Source organism: Neofelis nebulosa, chromosome 10, assembly GCF_028018385.1.
Source record: "Neofelis nebulosa isolate mNeoNeb1 chromosome 10, mNeoNeb1.pri, whole genome shotgun sequence".
Lineage (NCBI taxonomy): Eukaryota > Metazoa > Chordata > Mammalia > Carnivora > Felidae > Neofelis > Neofelis nebulosa.
Genome location: NC_080791.1, coordinates 78,392,582 through 78,410,891, shown reverse-complemented (window position 1 = coordinate 78,410,891; position 18,310 = coordinate 78,392,582). Strand labels below are relative to the sequence as shown.

The 18,310-nt window shown below is 36.9% G+C and overlaps 1 long non-coding RNA gene across 1 annotated transcript in view; it reads right to left on the bottom strand.

Annotated features, from left to right (window-relative positions):
• Positions 1 to 514: 514 nt before the first annotated feature.
• LOC131487612 (uncharacterized) overlaps positions 515 to 18,310 on the bottom strand; it is a 221,542-nt gene continuing 203,746 nt past the window's right edge. The window contains exons 8-9 of the long non-coding RNA XR_009249848.1: positions 7,350 to 7,402; positions 515 to 587 (exon numbers count right to left, since the gene is read on the bottom strand). This is a non-coding gene — a long non-coding RNA (uncharacterized LOC131487612). The remainder of the gene's footprint in view (positions 588 to 7,349; positions 7,403 to 18,310) is intronic.

The window sequence follows — 18,310 nt, the reverse complement described above, 5'->3', positions numbered from 1 at the left end:
TAAAATATGTTAATAATTAAAAGCATTTAATAATAACAATGCTAGCAGTAATAATACTGTTTCTTATAAACTTATGAATTTTCTTTAGGAATTCCCACTGTAGATTTTTTTGGAGTGGCTGTGTTTACCTATTCTCAGAAGTACGTTGGGATGCTAAGGTCCCCATCTCTCACTTGTGTAATTATTAAGGAAATCTGGAATAATCCATGTGTCTACTTAATGCTGGCCATTTGGGGGTCAAATTCAAATATTTATTTGTTCTTGAAAAATTGGACATTATAAGCAGGGTGAATTCAGGTCTTGTGAGGCCTAAAGTTTATGTAATTTGGGGGCTGTTTTAAGAAAGAGAATAGGCAATTATGAATACAAAATGAAGTATGCAATTTAATATAAAATTAGAAAAAGAAAATAACTTAGAACAAATTGCAAATTAGAAAAAGCTAACTAATAACACTGAAAAAAGTCACCAAAAACAAACAAAAAACACCGATGATATTTTCATTAATTATCTACTTGACATACCTTTATACTGTGTAAATACCTATAAGCTCTCTGTCTCTTGGTATGAGTAAAATTTTATTCTTTTCCTATAGAGTGAATAAAAGAAAAACAGTGTTTTATCTAGTATAGTTTATTTGAATTTGTTTTGTATTACTGATACTTTTTAAATGTTTATTTATTTATTTTGAGAGGAAGAGTGAGAGCGTGTGAACGGGGAGGGGCGGAGAGAGAGAGGGAGAGAGAGAATCCCAAGCAGGCTCCACACTGAGCCAAAACAGCTCAGGTCATGCTCACAGTTCCTGAGATCAAGCCCCGAAATGGGCTCTGTGCTGACAACATGGAGCCTGCTTGGGATTCTCTCTCTCTCTCCCCCTCTCTCCCTCTCTGCCCCTCCCTGTTTGTGTGCTCTCTCCCTCTCTCCCTCTCTCCCTGTTTGTCTGCTCTCTCTCTCAAAATAAGTAAATAAACTTTAAAAATATGTAAATAAAAGTATAATTCACATTCTCAATTCATTATATGACAAAAAATTTAGAGTCATAAGATTTTAGATATGTTGTCAATTTTAGGAAAATCTGTAGTGTCTTAATATATATACAATATTTGGAAGAACTCTCCACAAACTAACTCTTGGCTCTCTGTGTATGAATCAAACTTTAGTTCTGTTCTATCCTACACATACTTTTGGTGCGTGGAATAGGCTCCTATTGTGCACCTTCATTTTAAATCACTGATGGAGTTGATACAGAGCAGTAAAAGTATTCCTAGAAGTCATTCCTATACTGGGCTGGGAATATCTCACTATATGTGCATATAATTTTGAGCTGTGTAATTATATTTCACTAAACTCAATCTAAAAGTATCTATCATTCACTTTCCCTTTAGCTAGATCACAAAATTCTCTATAGTCACTCCACTGCTCTCAACATGAGGGGAACATGTGATAAGATGTGAGTTGGAGACAGCAGTTTAAATTCCATGTGGTAAAAATATTTTCTAAAAATATATGGAGGGTAAAATGGTACGGCCACTCTGGAAAACAGTTTGGCAGTTTCTTATAAAACTAAACATGAAATTACCATATGACTTAGCAATTGTACTCTTGGGCATTTATACCAGAGAAATGAAAACTTATGTTCCTATAAAAACCTATACCTGAATGTACATTACAGCTTCATTTGTAATAGCCAGAAAAGGGAAACAACCCCAATGTCCTTCAGTTGGTGAAACAAACTGAGGTATGTTAATAACATGGAATACCCCCATGGGTTGTAGATAAAATATTTTTATGTGTCTGCAGAGTTGGGGCTCTCTGAATACATTTGGCTGAAAACGTGAGATCCGGAGCTGAGCAAGCCTTGAGAACTTAATTTACAACCATCAAGATAGTGCAGGAACCCCAGGGAGATCTAACTAACTCCAGAGGTATTCATTTACATTTCAAAAGAAAATAAAGATCCAGAACTTGAAGATACCTCTAGGTCATAAAAGTCAGAGACACCAGAGATTATCTGCATTTGGGGAGAGATATTTACAGTACAAAAGCTACAGTGGGAACCCAGGGACCTCTACATCCTCTCTCTAAGGAGCAAAGATTTTTCTCTCTCCTTTTAAGAAGAAAGAGGGATAGGGCTCCTGGGTTGCTCAGTCGGTTGAGGGTCCAACTTCGGCTCAGGTCATGATCTCACGGTTCATGGGTTCGAGCCCGGCATCAGGCTCTGTGCTGACAGCATACAGCCTGGAGCCTGCTTCGAATTCTGTGTCTCTCTCTCTCTCTGCTCCTCCCCTGCTCATGCTCTGTCTCTCTCTCTCTCTTTCAAAAATAAATTTTAAAAAAATTTAAAAAAAAAAAGAAGAAAGAGGGAGTCAGCTGTCTCTTTCTCTTGTACACGCGCACACACACACACATGCACACACACACACACACAGAAAATCTATTTTATTCCATCCTTCCTCAATGGCATAGACTTTAGAGTTTGTATGTATACAAATTTCAACCTTGCTTCTATCATGCTGTTACAGGGGTAAGAATTGGTGGGTGGTGTCCACATCATTGTTTCATTTTTAAGTGAATAATGTTAATCTGTCTCTGATCCAGAATACTTCATGTGCATATTCAGGACAAAATTAATTAAGATGAACACCAAAACCTCAACAACATTCACCAATATGAAGCAATGAACTGTTGAAAGATGCAATGACTTAGATGTATACTGAGGGAATGAAGCTAAGTTTAAAAAGAAAAAAAAATGTGGATCCCATAGGGAACATTCTGTATGGTTCCATTTGTATAACAATCTTGAAATAGCAATAGAGATGTAGAACAGATGAGCGGTTCCCAGGAGTGGGTATAGAAGGGAAGTGGGTATTGTTACAAAGTGCACCTTGACTATGACGGGGAATACGGAAACCTACATATGTGATAGAATTGCATAGAACTCAGCGTGTGCACACACACACACACACACACACACACATGAATACACATACAGCTGGTGAAATGTGAATAAGATCAGTGTATTGTATTGCTTTGCAAGATGTTATCATGGAAGGAAACTGGGTGAAGGAAGCACAGGTTCTCTCTGTGTTATTTATTATAACTGCATGTGAATCTACAATTATCCCAAATAAAAAAACTTTAATAAAAATAACATGAGCATGTGAGCCCAGCAACAGTACTCCTTTGGGGCCTTGGAAAGGCTGCATCCCTGAAGTTCATGCTCAGTCACTTTATGGGTAATTGTTTGTTTATAAGCATAAACCTGGAAGCATTGTGACCTATCCTGATCTGGTTTGACCTTTACACCAGTGCAGAGCTTAAATGTAAACCCCAGGAGGGAAGGATATTTGTATTATTCATCACTGCATCCTCAAGAGCTATTAAGGTCTGGTATCAAGCAGACATTCCAGAGAATTCATGAAGTTAAAAAAACCAACTGCAGGTATCCTGATTTTATCTCAACAGTGCCTGGCTATTTGGTTCTTACCTATTCATACCATACCATTAGACACCTCTAAAATAATGTATTGTGAAATGACTTATCATCAAATAAATGGGGGGAGTCCTAGGTATATGTGAAAGAGTTCTTATCCACTCCCAATACAGTGGTAAAATACCTGTAAAGTGATTTAATTTCAGACTAGGAAGAATGTCTCAAGAGTAGACTTACAGATTCTTTGAGAATACCACCAGAGAATTAGCCCACTGAAATGTTATTTCTGTTTCCTTTTTTTCCCCCTATTCTCAGCCAGCAGGCTTATCTTGGAAGTCCTGGGACTACATTCCTTAACATCTTTTGAAATTTGTGGGTTAGGATCAACACTTGAGAGGGATGAATATAAAAGCCTTAGAAAGGTTCAATAACTCGTTCGAGGTCTTAGACAGTGAACAGTGAAGTTGACACTTGAACTAAGGATTTTCTTTCTCTAAAATCTATGATAATTCTATCATGAACGAACTTGTGAGCAGCATATTTACAAAAGTATTTACATCTTTAGTCCTATGATAAAATATTTCCCCCTCATAGGGTACTAAAAAACCCAAAACCTTATAATGGAGTTTGGTTTGTTTTTGTTTTCTCATTTTAAAGAGAACATCCACTAACTTAGGAAAGCTCAAAACATTAATTTTTAGAAAGATATACACAGCAGTCAGATATGATTACTGTTTCTTAATACTTATGGACTATTAACTCTGGGGCAAAAACAAACTAGGCTTTTCACTTTGTGAGGATGTCTGAAGGATGAAAACAGAAGGCAGAAAGTAGTGAGTAAAGGGGAGTGAGGAAGGCTCAGCCATTCCAGAAGGAAGGGAAGGGACCCAAAAGAAGTGTCTGGAGAACCAAAGCAAAGGGGAGCAAGGAAATCCAAAGAAGGGTGACAGCAAGCTTTAGAGAAGGTTATTATAAAAATGACATCGATTGCAATTGACTGACAAAACTTTCAAAGAGCTAAAATAATGAAGTTAGTTTTACTCAAACTATTAAGACAAGAAGATGGAAGGGGGAAGAATCGGAGCAAACACGTTCTTTAAGAACAAATAAAAGATGTGATGAAAATAAAGATCACAGCTGAACCAGTGATCAAAGAGACTGGTGAGGAAGACCTGGGGCCTGAGCGGAGTGGAGCTTACGTGCACACCACCTGCCCACTTCATGCTCTCTAGACTTTGAAAACTGAAGTGTGGCCTTGGCGATCATCTTCTCCAGCCTCCTATTGTGCTCCTCAGGAGATGTGCTTCTAGGAGGGGAAGTGATTTATGCAAGGTCACATTTTAAGGTCATGGAGTAGAGTCCCAACCTTGTGTGGCTCCAACATCATCTTTTTTTGTTGTGTCATAATGCCTGCTATTTTCCACTCGGATTTAAATGGCAATTAGTGTAATTAAATTTATACACCCAGGTACATGTACACACACACACACACACACACACACACACACACAGGAAAGAATAGAGAAGTCAGCTGATTTATGGGAAATGGCTCTGTCCAGTCTGTTGTAGTTAGTTGTTATGATGTTACATGCAAGGATGTGCACAAGGATAGGAGTTATCCCATGCCATGACCACAAATACCCCCTCATGTTCTCAAGGCTATTCAGTGTTTTGGAGCATGATCTTTGTTCTCCCCTGCCTCTCATACAAACATGCTTGTGATCTAGAAAAATAAACTGTGGGAACTTTAATTAATACACTGGATTGACATAGACATGAAGCAATGTAGTGAAATGGTTACACCAAGTGCCTCAAGTACAGATAAAATGGATTCAGTCTGCAACATCCTTGTATTAGCTGAGTGCTTTGGGGCAAGTTATAAAAGATATTTAAGTCTTGGTTTGGGGGCTTATAAAATGCAGATGATAATATCAACTCTATATAATTGTGAGCATTGAATTAAAGCCAATATATCTAACAGGCTTTGCAAAGAGCTTGGCGCAGTTCTGATGTAGAGAGAGTATTCAGTAAATTGGAGAGATTGTTACTGCTGTGAATGAGAAGAGATGTTTCCCTGAGAGGATGAAATGCTTCTATATCCTTCCCCCAAAACAGGATAATCCAGTCTTATGTCTGTCCCTATTACTTCCAAACCAAAGGAAATTAGAAGGCAAAAAGACTATCTGAGCTGCTAAATTCAACAAATTTCAACTCTTTAATAACAAACATATGAACAGAGTCCCAAGACCCTCTTGTGCTTTCTATCTCCGGAGGCTACCGAGAGAGAGAGAGAGAGAGAGAGAGAGAGAGAGAGAGAGTTGGGGGGGCAGGGAGGGAGGAAGAAAGAAGAAAGAGGGAAAGAAAGAGAGAAAGAAAGAAAGACAGAAAAAGAAAGAAAGAAAGAAAGAAAGAAAGAAAGAAAGAAAGAAAGAAAGAAAGAAAGAAAGGGAGGGAGAAAGGAAGGAAGGAAAGAAGGAAGGAAGGAAGGAAGGAAGGAAGGAAGGAAGGAAGGAAGGAAGGAAGGAAGGAAGAAAAGACAGAAAGAAAGAAAAGAGAGAAAAGCAGGCAGGGAGGAAGGGAGGCATAAAGGGAGGGAGGGAGAAAAAAAGAAAGAGAGAGAGAGAGAGAGAGAGAGAGAGAGAGAGAGAGAGAGAGAGAGAGAAAACCTCCACAAAACTCCTTATCTGCCAGTCATTTAATTTCTATTTTCCCTTCCTAAACCCTAATTATCTCTTTAGTCTAATTAACTCCTGTAGAGGGCTCTGGAGACAGCTAAGCAAAGAGAAGCATTTATTTTTGAGGTAAAGCAATTTTTGTTATCCTTTTCAAAGCACTAAAGCACCTCTCTAAATTCAAGGCTTAAGATGAGTACCTCTCACTGCAGAAACCAAATCAAGCAATGTGTCCATGCTCAGGACTGATCCTGAATAATTTTCTGACTTCTAAACAGATTTAAAGTTCAAGAAGTACAGTAAACCTCAAACATAGCAGAGTGTTGGCAAAATTTTTCTCAACTAACCCAACAGCCACTTGATTTACAGTTAAATCCTTTCCTGTTTTAATACTTGTAGCCCACCTAAAAAAATTAACAACCCCTTAGTATGGAAACATTTTCATTGGTATATTCTTACAACTCTCTGGGTAATTTTTAAATGAAATTTTCATTTATAACACTACTTCAGATTGAGTGGTCATGAGAGTTCTTTTTAGAGATGGTGACATTTAACCTGAAAACTTAATGACAAGAAAGATGTAAAGATGTAAAGTTCAAGCACAAAAGTGGAAATGAGCTATGTTTTAGGGACCATAAAAGAGCCAGTGTGGTAAAATATAGAGGGGTAGGGGAAGGGGAAGAGTGGTAGGAGATGGTACTGGGGTGGGTAGAGATCATCGTGGCTGCTGTGAGGAGAATGAATTGTGGCAGGGAAACTAGCTGAGAAGAGTTACATTTGTGAGCATGAAAAATGATGGTGGCTTGGCCTAAGGTGGGCATATTGGATCAAAAATATATATTGACTTGGGATGTAGTGCTGGGAAGAATCATTAGGATTATTGAATGGAGAGGGTGAGACAAAGTGAGGAATTAAAGATGGCTTCTAGATTTGAGACTTCACAACTACAGGGGCAGTGATGCGATTTATAGAGATATTAATGTTGAATGAGAAGTAGAATAATACATTTGGCTGTATTCCCCCTGCCACCTCCCAGCATTTTGTAGGATAACTGAAATATAGATATGTTGTTGACATCAGGAATTCATACATTTAACTAATATAAAACAACCTTAATTCAATGGTTTTCGTGTATAACTCTGATACATTTATCCCCATAGCTTATCCTGAGAGGCAGGATTTCAAGCTGATTAAGATGTAGACTCTCTCATGAGGCTTCCTTCCCTCCAAATTTTCCTCTGCTTACCTCAGTGACCTTGGGGGCTACTTCTTAATCTCTTCCTTCATTAGTTTCTTCTCCTATGAAATAAGAATGTTAATAGAATACATCTCGTTGGTTAAGATTAAACATGTTAATGGCTGAAACTTCAGGGCAGTGCTTTACATAAAGGATGTGCTGAAAAATATGATTATGTTTAACAGTACATTTCTTACCATATGAGCATCCACTAGCATATATTAAGATAATGTTCTTTCTTTAGGTTTATTCTCTGTTTGCTCAAGGTGTGATACCTAAGGGCTTCCCTCCCTTCTCATCCTCTGACACCTTTCCTGTGGCCACGTTCTCTAGGTAACATCTTCATTTAATTATAAAAATAGCTAGCACTGAACTGTTAATTCCCTTGGACTAGTAAGGAATGTTTATGTACCATTTAAATTAATTTATCTCATTAATCCTACAAATAGGCTTTTTAAAATGTTTATTTATTTATTTTGAAAGGGAAAGAGCATGAGCAAGGGAGGGGTAGAGAGAGAGAGGGAAAGAGAGAGAATCCCAAGCAGGCTCCACGCTGTCAGTACAGAGCCTGATGCAGGGATTTGTCCCACAAACTGTGAGATCATGACCTGAGCTCAAATCAAGCATCAGACGTTCAACCGCCTGAGTCACTCAGGCAACCCTGAAATAGGTTTTATAATCCTCATTTCACAAATTTAAAAAAGAAACTTGAAGTTTAGAGAGGACAAAAAAATTGTTTCAAGCAGTAACTAGAACTTGGACCAGCCTCAGAACTATATGAGTACGTGTGGACTTTAAGAAAACAAAACAAATGAACACAGAGGGAAGAAAAGAGAGAGGTAAACCAAGAAACAGACTCGTAACTATAGAGAACAAACTGAAGGTTGTTGGAGGGGAGATGGATGGGCAGATGCATTGAATAGGTAATGGGTATTAAGGAGGGCACTTGTGATGAGCACTGGGTGATGTATGTAAGTGATGAATCACTATATCATACACCTGAAATAATATTACAGTTCATATTAACTAACTGGAATTTAAATAAAACTTGGAGGAAAGAAAAACAATGATGAATGAAGAAATGTGTTTTGATCACCTCCTGTGGCCACTTCTAGTTAATTTTCAAATCTTGTATCTCACACAGCAATGGACAGCCATATGTTTCTTTGCTCTATCCATCAGAATGACCACATTCCCCTTCATGAGATGTTGCCCCATGCATCTCTGACCTGTCCACACCTCTGCTGGTCTTTTCTCTCAGCCACCTTACCCATCCTTTTCCCTATGGCAGAAATTCCCACAATGTCTCTGATATCCATCCCATAAGTTGACGTCCTTGTCACCCTTTCCTTCCCCCCTGACAGGAATGTGCCATTTCACCCCATTCTGGGCCTTTTTCATGCATCTTGCCTATGGAAATGGTATTCAGGACCCCTACTTTGCTTTATAGATGGTCATCCTAGCATCCATGAACATTCCCTGAATACTGACAGAACCTCTTAAGCACAAAACCACAGTCATGAATGTTTATTTGTACAGAATACTACTTGCAAAACTGAAGTTTAGAAAAGTTTCTTTTTTTCACAAGGCAGACAGAGGAAATTAGTTTTATTTGTTTGTTTGCTTTTTTTTGGCGGGGGGGGGCTGTCTCTTGAAAATATATGTGAAAATACATGTTTAGAATCAATAAGGCTAACTGATAATTTTATTGGAGAAAGACTAGCAAAGTGGATGGGGTCCAACTACTTGAGCTCTGTTTTCATTGCCTGTTTCACCCACATCCCATACCCTAATGAACTAGACAACTTTTTTCAATGCTGTCCATCAGAGGACAGAATAAAATTATAGAAATACAAGCTCTCTGTGAGCAAAATGTTTAAATGCTGGAGGAATTTAAAAAGATTCATCACCTCAAGAGTAGGTATAGAGGGCAGAGTTAAGGGAGGACAGAGAATCTGGTCCTGAGCGGTGGGGAAAGAGCTACAGTAACAATGTCACTTAAAAGGAATGTTCTAGTGTTCCAACAAGAATTCTCAAAGACATAGGGAAAGAATAAAATAAGACAGTGGAAATTCTGAAGTGGAGCAGGGTAGAATTACATATATAAATTTTAAATACCATATGCAATATTTGAATATCATTTTATAGCTGGGAAAATTATGGTTATTCTCATTATGTAAACTATGGGAATGTAGAGCGCAGAGAAATCTTGACCAATGATATATAATTCAAATAAAGCCTGAGAAACACTGCTTTAGAGGAACTATGTGCTTAGCTAATTGACTACATAAATAAATCATTTGATTAAAAGTTACCATTGAGTATATTTTCCTGCTCAGAGCAGGCAAAGTTATAAACTGCTCAGCAGAATCCTTGTGATAAATTATTATTTTTCTGTAAGAGAAGAGATAGAGAGAAAAGAAAGGCATGAGCCTTTAGAATCCTCTTATCCTAAACTAGTGCCCCATGCTGCTTGCACTTAGCATGATGAATAATCTTTGATTATATGAATAAAGTCAATTGAACAAAAAAGAAAGCAGCCATGTAATGCATGCTTGGAATAGGTCTCATTGAAGAGTCTGGTGTTCAATAATGCCTGGATCCATTGAAATAATTTCCTGCAATTATCAACAAATCTGAAAATTCAGTCTCTTTTTTCTTTAAGACCGGGGGTACAGTATAGCCTAGTAGTAAGACCTATGCTTAGCACTTGACTTGAGTCTACCAGGCCTTGACTTCTGGTTCCACAGCTTGTCTGCTCTGTGACCTTAGTGAAGTAACTTCAGCCCCTTACCTTCACTTTCCGGTATGTAATACTCAGAGAAATAGCAACAACATTACAAACTGGTTGTGAAAATAAATTGAATTAATGCAAGTAAAATATTTACTATATTGTCTAAACAAGTTAAGCTCTCAATACATTTTAACAGTAATCATCTGCTCTCTTTTCTCCTTTACATATATCCTGGAATAAATGAGATATTCCAGTAACATGTGGCTCATGTATTTTGTCTCCTCTGTAAGACCAGCATTATCCTATGATGAGCACCCCACTTGATGTTAGAATATCTAGGATTTGAATTCTTAGTCCAAAATGTACTAGATGCATGAGATATGAGACTAGGAGTGTCATACAATCTGAGTTTCAGTTTTCTCATTTGTATTGGAGCTTTTGAGTTAAATGACAGGTGAATAACCAGTAAATACCAAAAGAATGCCCTCTTCCTTTATTTAGTCTTCCTTCCCTAAATATTATTGGCATCATAATATTAATAATTGCAACAAAGGTTTAATATTTGACTATGAACTCACAAAATTCCAAGGCTGCTACCTTTTCCTCATTCAGTGTTTGGTGATTTCTTAAGGCAAGACAGCTTTGAATTATCAAATACTTGTATACCACTTTAATCTTCTTTTCATGGGACTTGAATTAGAATATTTCTATAAAAAAACAAATGCTTTATATAAATAATGCTACATATGACATAGACAATGAAATTATACTTCTCCACTAAGCTTACAGTAGTGACATTGTTTCTTTGAGGCTTGGCATACGGTTCCAAAATTTTAGTAAAATCTAATTACTTTCAGTTAATGAGGGGACACTGAATATTAAAAAAATTCAAGATCTTATAAAGAAAACCATGCTCCCAGTTCATCTTCTATCCTCATAAAAGTATAGGTTTGTAAATTTATAGTTTTCTTTTTTATAGCCATAAATTTATAGGTTTCTTTTTTTAACTTCCAAATAGGATTTCTTTGAAGAATGAATTTTATGCCTAAAGGTAAAAGTTTGAAGAACACAGAATATGGAGCTAAGCCACATTGATATGTCTGTATACCTTTTAATCTTGTTTTCTTCCTTGAGCTCAGTTGTCTGTTATCACTTCTATTTTTAGATGTGTGTCTCTATCCACTTCCCCTTCTACACTGCTTTTGTGCTTGCGAATTGTGAAATGCTAAGAGACAGAAAACCACATACATGTACCTGCTGATTAAAATTCAAATATCTGAGCAAGCTTCTAATGAAAACAAACCAAAGATTAGAAGCTTTCTAAAATATTCAGATGAACACTCACATATAATGACAATGATTATAATGGTGATAAATTAGGTGTTTGTAATTATGTCCATACATTGTTTCTCCTGCTAAATATTAAGCTTAGTGAAGGCAGATACTATTCTCTGTATGTCATGTTATGTTTGTTTGTTTGTTTGTTTGTTTGTTTAATTGCACATGCTGTGCTTGACAAATAAAAAACTAAATATTTTTGTCAGACTAGTTTCTATAGGGTTGAGATTGACAAACTCAGTAAGGGCTGTTTATCCATTTCTGTGAATTTAAAAATATTAAGACATATATCCATATAAACTGTCCATGATGTATCTATTGCATGTAATATTTGTGAAGTCATTCCTCACTTGTGGCAAATATTTATCATATGAGTGTGGATTTGATATGAAGAATAGGCAAACACTCTCTAGTTAACACTACAGACTATAGCTAGTGATTGAATTGGATAAATCATTAAAATGAATTTTGAGGTACAGTAACAAAGCTATTGACTTCTTTAGGTTTCTATAGCTTTTGACTTGAACTTAACCCATATAATCTTAAACAAAAAATCGTGTTTGACTTTTTTTTTAATTAAAAAAAAGTTTAATGTTTATTTTTGAGGGAGGGACAGAGAGAGAGAGAGGGAGACACAGAATCCAAAGCAGGCTCCAAGCTCTGAGCTGTCAGCACAGAGCCAGCCCCACTTGGAGCAGGAACTCAAGAACCATGAGATCAACACCTCAGCCAAAGTTTGAAAGTCCAACGCTTGACCAACTGAGCCACCCAGGAACCCCAGTGTTTGACTTTTAACTGAGGATTACTTGGATATATTCAAAATCAACTTGGATGTTAAAGTGATTGAATTTGTTTTTCAAGAATCTTACTACTATGTAAATTTCCAGCTTCACTCTGGAATTGTTTGATCTCTGAAGATTTAAGTCGTAAGTTGCCACAGTAAAATATTTCAGACTCCCTTCATTCCAAATACAGAAAATATCTCCGTGAGCAGACTACCCAAGATATAATCAGGAAAGATATGAAAATTTCTTGTCTTTTTATTAAAATGATATACTTTGGTAAGGGCTAACTTACTTATACATATTGAACAGATATTACCAATACGATAGCAGCAAGATAATGCCTAACATGTACTAAGCTATACAAGTTGTAATATTTATTATGCTCTGTAAACACTGTATTAGTATCTTCATGTGAAACTCCCTTAGAGTTCTTTAGGTGCTTACTGAAAGGAAAGACAGAAGAAGTGCTATTTAGGCCCAGGCTACTTTGTCGTAATGTAGGGCTATCAGATTTATCAAATAAAAATATATCACACACCGTTAAACTTGAATTTGAGATAAACAATGAATAATTTATAACAAGAATTTCTGTGTATGAAATAAAAATAAAAATAACTTTATAATTCTTTTTTTAATGTTTATTTATTTTTGAGAGAGAGAGAATGAGAGAGGCTGAGCACAAGTTGGGGAGGGGCAGAGAGAGAGAGACACACAGAATCTGAAGCAGGCTCCAGGCTCTGAGCTGTCAGCACAGAGCCCAACGCAGGGCTCGAACTCACAAACTGTGAGATCATGACCTGAGTCGAAGCCAGGTGCTCAGCCGACTGAGCCACTCAGGTGCCCTCAAAATAACTTTATAATATGCAATATTTGGGATATATTTACGCTAAAAACTTTGTGTATTTCAAATTCAAATTTAATCGGGCATACTATATTTTATCTGCCAATCATGTTTTTTAAGTTTTACTGAGATATAATTCATATACACTTTACCTTTTTCAGGGTACAATTTGATGAGTTTTCAGTTACAGTGTTTTAAAATCATTATCACAATCAATTTTAGGATATTTTCATCATCCCCAAACAAAACTCTGTATCCATTGGTAGTCACTGCCCAGTTCTACCCATCCCTATGCCATCCCCTGGCCCCAGACAACCACTAATCTACATGATCTACATTCCACATAGAGATTTGCCTATACTGGATATATCATATAAAAGGATTATATATATATATATTAATTAGCTCCTTTCAGCTCTCAATGTTCTCAAAATTTCTTTATGTTGTAGCATGTGTCACATAGTGTGTACTTTACTGCTGAATAATATTCCACTCTATCTATGGATATACCACAGTCTGATTATTCATTAATTAGTTGATGGACATTTGGACTTTTTCCACTTTTTGGCTATAATGAATAACTCTGCTGTGAACATTTGTGTACAAATTTATGTAAGACTAGAATTGGTAAATCATATAACCCCATGTTTAACTTTTTGAGGAACTGATCTCTCTGGAGATCTTGTAGATATCTGTCGCTCCAGTGTCCTGCTTCTGAGGAGTTCTTGATCCTTGCTCACTCCTTTGCCTATTCTGCAATTCTCATTTTTGTTTTCCTTTTCAAGTAAATACTATCACTCCCACATCAAAAAAGAAAACTAAACAAACACGTTGTCATAAAGTCATGTGTTAGTAAGATTTTATCAAAGTCATGGTGAGCAGAAGAGGAACTACATTGTCATGAATCACAGTCAGCTTAAAACTGAGTTATTAGCTAAACCCGTTTTTAAATATCTCTCAGCCTTTCTCCCCTGTAGAAACTTGGCCTACGGCCATTTTAATTTGAATCACTTTTACCTGTTTGACTTCTGCTCCTCCTTTCTCTATCACAGATCTCTACCCACTTTTTTTTTTTTTGCAGTTTATAAGTAAACTGTAATTCTGCCTCATCCCATGCCACCCAGACTGTCCTAACCAATATATCCATTAAAATGATAAGTTTCTCTTCCTAAGACATTTTCTGTGGTAAAGTCCAAAAATAACTATGTTGTCTTTCTAGCAAATGGATATTTTCCTTGAGTAATAACTATTTATGTTCACACTTATGGTTCATTAGGTGAGTGAGAGATTCGAAGTATCTTAATGGTCTACATGTAGAGTGAAAATAATACAGAGCTGAATAAGGCAGGGTTCTTACCTTCAAACAACCCACATTGTTAGGAAGGACTCGTTCACTATTAATGAGAGAAAGTAAAATGATGAGTAATGTATTACAGGCATATTAAAGAAAACCATGAAAACCTGGAGACTTTTGAATAAGTGTTTTTGTTGTTATTGCTTGGCCACACTTTCAACTCTAACTTTAGCTCGAATATTCAAATAGATACAATTTTAAAACAATGACACATACAAATTAAACACCTTGGAAGCCCAGAACTGGAAAATACATTTGCTCTGGGTTCCAGGATTAGAGTAAACGAAGCCCAATGCCTTAGCCTAATGAAATAAAAATATGTGGTATGTTGCTGGGGTGTGTATCTTAAATACCCTGGGACTAAAGCTTCCAACGTTTCTTCAGTGGCAGAGGGAAACAATAGTTTCTAAGACATTGGCAGTTTTCTCTTGGCTAAACCACTAGACTTAGTTCAATGAGTTAAAATAAAAAGAAGGAAAGAAAAATCACGAACAATTAAAATATGATAAACAGATTCCAGCACCCACTTTTTAAAAAATGGTTTTTTTAATGTTTATTTTTGAGAGACAGATACAGAGCGTGAGTGGGGAAGGGGCAGAGAGAGAGGGAAACACAGAATCTGAAGCAGGCTCCAGGCTCTGAGCTGTCAGCACAGAGTCCGACGTGGGGCTCGAACTCACAAACTGTGAGAACATGACCTGAGCCAAAGTAGGACACTCAACCAACTGAGACACCCAGGTGCCCCTTCCAACACCCATTTTTTTAAAAAAAAAGCTGAGCGGAGGGAGGAACAAACTAAGAAAGCTAACAAAATGCAGTGTGGACCCTCACATCACACAAGATGCAATAACAGGGAGTGAACAGACCCTCCCGCCCTGAAACAGCCAAACACTGGGAAAAGCGCCTTGAGGAAGACTTTCTAGACATTGGATACCAGGAAAGAAAGAAAGGATCCCTGACAAGTGGAAGCTAAATGCAGCAAGCTTCAGGATTGCCCCAACCTACTGTTTGTAAAAATCTCCAGGCAGCAATACAGCGAGGGAACCCAGGCAGATTACTGAGAGAACTAAAGAGCATGTGGTTCTGAGAAGACAAAGGACCAGAATTCACAGAGCAGAGGACTGGAAAGGAGAAAGCTGCACAGAGGAAGAGCTTTTCCAGGGTTTACTCAGGGGCATCTCTTGAGTATTCAACTGAATACTGACACACCTGGAGACCGGAGAAAAAAGAACACAAGGAGATGTAGAGGCTCATATAGGAAATTGCTCCTTCCTTCTTATGAATGTTTACGTTACCTTGTTGCTTATTAGGACATTTCTGTAACTTTGAAACTCACAATGTATTTGTTTATATTAGCATTTCACCTAGTAGGTGATGAGTGCTTTGAATGTGCAGAATCAAGCATTAATTCAAGTCAATATATATTCTAGGATATATATACAGGAACCAGTATCATTTGTGCTCCTTTGCAACTATATTCTGAATTTCTGTTAATTATATTTCATGTCTTCCTTCTTCTCTTAGATCACTTTTTTTTTCTCTGCTCCCTCTTTTGCTTTCTAGATAATTTTCTCAAATCTCTTCTTCACACCACTGATTTTCTTTTCTCCAGTTTGAGTCTGATCTTATTTGCTTCTGATACCATTTTAAATTTTCCAATGATATAAATTATGATATTAAATGTTTTGAATTTCTGTCTTCTAGTTTGCCTTCTTCTTGGTTTATAATCTGTTAATTATAGGTAGTCGTCTCTTGTTTTTTATAAAGACATAAAGACGTGACTTAAAATAATCCTTGGGAATATAATTTTTAGACCATTTTCTTTTTCTTGAGAAAATCTTCTAATGTGAATTTCCACTTGATTTTTTGATACTCTTTATGTCTTATATTTTACTTCAGATTTTTTGAAAGTTTTTGATTTTTTTCTTCTGTTTTCACATTCTGAGATGGTCACCAAATAATCCAATACTTCTATTTACAGAAGAAACATGGGCTCTTCCTTCTCCATTTCTGTCCATATGGGCAATTTTCCCATCAGAGTTTAAACTCGTATAATGGCTGATATATGTGCTTTTATAAATTCTGTATTTCAGCAGCCTGAAAAAAAGTGAATAAAACTGTCTCCAGACATTTGCAATCAGAGAATTTTGATCTTCCAAGCACTTGATTTATATCATGCTTTATTTTGTTTGGCGAGTTTACAACAACGGACTAGGGCCTACATCTATTGAATTGGAGGAGTAAAATAAACCATCACTTTTCCAGACTTCCAATGTAAAACCATGCTCCTCTAAATCCAGAGGGAACTGAGTCTGCTACTACGAGAGGGAGCCAAAGAAGAATAGTGATAAGAGGCCATTTGACTTTCCTATAAAGTCAGTTCAAGTTTTAAGTGCGTTGGGTTCGAGGCAGGGAAAAGGGCTTCAATCATGGTGGCTCACATCTCACACAAAAGCTCCCTGTGACTCTAACCTTTGCCCCAAACCGGAAGTATAAACACTGGAGTTTTTCAGAATCGCCCCTCTCACTTCTCACTATTCTCACTCACTTTCTGATGTCTTCCTTCAGTTGAATCTCAACTTTACTGGTAGTCCTTCTCTGAAACATATGGAATGTGGTTGGCATCATGTCCTATTTTTTTCTTTACTGTTCTTTAGTCATTTCTGACAGTTTTCAGGAAAAGAACTAGCGAGCCTGTTTTTATACTCTCTTTTTCCCCCAGAGAATTCTACTTGATTTTTCTAGGTAATACATTTGAGATTCCTCATCTTTACCATCAAATCAACTCCATCAGGCAAAGTGGTAATAATCATGATTTAAATGCAGTAAATTTGAAGAGCCTATTCATTTTAAGTAAATTATAATCTGAATTGAGTTTGTGATTTTGAAGAGCAATAGCAGAAGTATTTTGTGTAAAACAGTGGTACTTAACTTTTGTCGACAGGCAACACAATTCTGTCAGTATTGACTCTCGTTACACACAGTGATTTTCAACGCTGGAGGGGTCAGGGTGGTGGCTGTATAATTTAGAAGGTCAGTAATAGAGGCTCTGCTATTCTGGAAGCGGGGAATGAAATCATGCTCCTCCACTTGAGATTCACTGAATAAAAATGTATCTTTATCCGGTATTATTCATATCTCCCTTGGGATATAGTCTTGATACCCAAAAGAAAAGATAATGGCAGAAATTAGGTACCACATGGTTGAAGTGACAGTAATTGGAATTGCCTTAGAGAAGGCAAACTTCAGTGATATGAAAGGATAAACTGTGTATTTGTGAAGATGGCGTAAATCCATTCAATATGGACTTGGATTAGAGAGTTAGCGGTTAGAGGGTTAGTGGGAAAACTTTTGAAGAACATAGTCTATTTTAACACAAAATAAAGATACTTCTTGGCCAGTATTTTCTGGAAGTATATAATACAGGTTCAGAACACTGAGTATTACAATAGGAATTCAAGTGCTGGGTTAACAGTTGTCCAACCTTGAATGTATGAAATTCTGTAACATGAAATAAGACACAAAGTATTAACTGGAGATAATTAATAAGCAAGTTGAAAAAGGAAATGTAGCAGAGGTCTTGCACAGAGTCCGCACCAAGGCTTTTCTTTCCAGGAAACAACTTTATTGGTGCCAGCACCGCTCAGTTGGGTTCCTACCCGAAGAACTGAGCCCCGAAAGCCACATGGTCTAGTTTTTTTTATACATTTTCTACTTCTTTGTCTCCCATATATGGTAACACACAAACATGCAGTCAGATTAAGTGGTCTCATGTTACAAGGTTGAGGGATGTTGTCACATAGCCAGGTTGCCTTGAGGTTTGTTTGTTTGTTTTCTTTCCTTAGGGAGGGGAACCTACCACAGAAATGATACGAGATTAGAATAAAATCTAAATACACTGTCTTCAGGGTTTTAGGG